Genomic DNA, 2,213 nt, shown 5'->3' on the forward strand with positions numbered 1-2,213 from the left:
ACTAATTGTTTCCAGGTGATTAGTCAATCAAGTTCAATTATCCCATGTTTTGATGGTTTGAATGCCACAATCAATAATTAAAACAGTAAAGAACACCAAAGATAACCACGGAGAAATCCTAACTGGGTAAAAACTCCCGGGACTTTGTCAATCAATAATCCTCTATGAATTGAAGCAAACTTACAATACACACCAAACCCGTCTATCCCGTAGAACTTCTGGCATCAATTCTTGTAGTTTTCCTTGATCTTAATGGAGGTTTGCTTTTTCAAAACAAATTCTGACTCCTAGTTTATACCTTAGCACTCCTGGGCTGCGTGCTCTTGACACTAGATCCCGACTCTTGGTACCTCATCTTAGTCCTCCTGAATCTGTGCTTTTGCAATAGCTCCCGATCCCTAATATCGATTTATCTTCTGTGGATTAAATGAAGAATTCCTCGTTCTTCTAATGGAACTTTGTTCGCAGCGCCAGAACTCCTAGCGTCTCTTCCCATAACTCCATTAACTCTGAAAGCTAATTGGTAAAGGTAGGTTTGGTGTTTGATCAAAGTTCTTGTGTGTTTTGACTTGTGGTTTAATTTAATATCTAAGAATGTGAAAATATTTGGCTCAATATATATATATCAATTAATGAAATAATTTATGGTTCAAAGAAATATCTTGCCTTGGAAAGATTTTATGAACACCATGTTATGGTGGTTGAATCTAGAGACTAAAGAATGATGATTTGGATCTTCAAGGAACTATCTCTATGGTATAATATGACTCAATACACTTTTGGACGTTCATAGGGTAGGATATATATAGGGAAAAGTGTTTGACATGAAAATGAATTGAAAAATTAGTGTTTGAAGCAAAATAAAATTTTGGACATCTACCCATCGCTCGAGAGCTAGGCTAATGCTAGACGAGCGACAGTTGAACAATTGTCGGTAATTTCATTATAATTTTCTCTCCTGATATTGGATTGATGTGATTCAAAATGCGTTGAAAGCTGACTCAAAGAGCTACAATCTTCTAAAAATAGTATTTTCCAAATTCGAATGTTTTCTATGTGAAAAAGCGTATCAAGTTGCAATTAAGAATTTGGAGAATAACTCGTGCAACTTTTTAATACCCTTTAGACTTCTCATTGCATTCCCTTGATTATATTTAATCTTCTTGGACATCTTTGACATCTTGGACTCCTCCAAGACATATACTACGAATCCTTAACTGACTTTGATTATAACTCAATAAATGCCTAATACATTTCAACTAAAACTTGATTTTGACTTAGGAAATTGCCAATTACAATTTGAACTTAACACAAAGCCTAACCTTAAAGTCAAATGCATGAAGAAGAGTGAAATAGATGTGATGTAATGAGAATCAATAATGGAGCCAGCTGAATACTTACAGGAACCATAAAGATAATTCGGACTATGAATCTCTGATATGTGGGTTCAGTATAATTCATGAGATGCCTGTAAATGTGGAGAAGCGCCAATGCAATTGCCCCAATTGTACAAGGCAAAGCTATCAGTATGTAGAATATAGGGCCCATTTGCCACAAATACTATAATTTGTTCACCAAAAAGCCTCTCCAAACGCCTAATTCAACAATAAACCCGTCATAAAATGTCAAAATTTTGTAATAGGAAAAAATGGGACATTGTTAAAAAACAGAATGCAAACCTTTTGGCTTTTTCACTTGATTGCAGTAACTTCAACAGTTTTACTGCTACATATAGAACGAATAACTCCCTCGAATTGCCCAGAAACTCGCAAAAAACCAAGACCCCCGAAAAAAATTACTCCAAAAACTGCGAAAAAAGACATGAAATAATTCTTTTATCATGAACTATTGGATTAATTGACACAATGAAGCAGAAAATAAACCTAGGTTAAATAAATTATTCTTCACAAAAACAAGAAAATGAGAAATGGGCGTGTTATATAACAACTATACTACATATCTTAAAATCAGAAATGAATTACTGAAAGAATACGACTAACCTGATGGTCAAATCAAAGAGGAAATTTTGGGGGAACCGTCCGCTGCAACACTGGTAACAAACACTTCCAGGAGATGGAAAAGATCGATTAAAAGTAGATCTGTTGCTGGTGTTGAAGACGAATTTGAGATGAAATTGGGGTGGGAAAGCGTGTTAATGCTGGAGTGGGACAGACAGGAAATAATGGCTACTTAAAAAGCATTTGTTGTCATCG

General features: G+C 35.1%; 1 long non-coding RNA gene across 1 annotated transcript; it reads right to left on the bottom strand.

Annotated features, from left to right (window-relative positions):
- Window positions 1–7: 7 nt before the first annotated feature.
- LOC111411647 lies at window positions 8–2,213 on the bottom strand. Its single transcript, XR_002705865.1, has 3 exons — window positions 2,001–2,213; window positions 1,680–1,807; window positions 8–1,595 (listed from the first exon to the last, which is right to left on the bottom strand). It is a non-coding gene; the product is annotated as an uncharacterized LOC111411647 (long non-coding RNA).

The sequence above is a fragment of the Olea europaea genome, chromosome 16 (assembly GCF_002742605.1).
Source record: "Olea europaea var. sylvestris chromosome 16, O_europaea_v1, whole genome shotgun sequence".
Lineage (NCBI taxonomy): Eukaryota > Viridiplantae > Streptophyta > Magnoliopsida > Lamiales > Oleaceae > Olea > Olea europaea.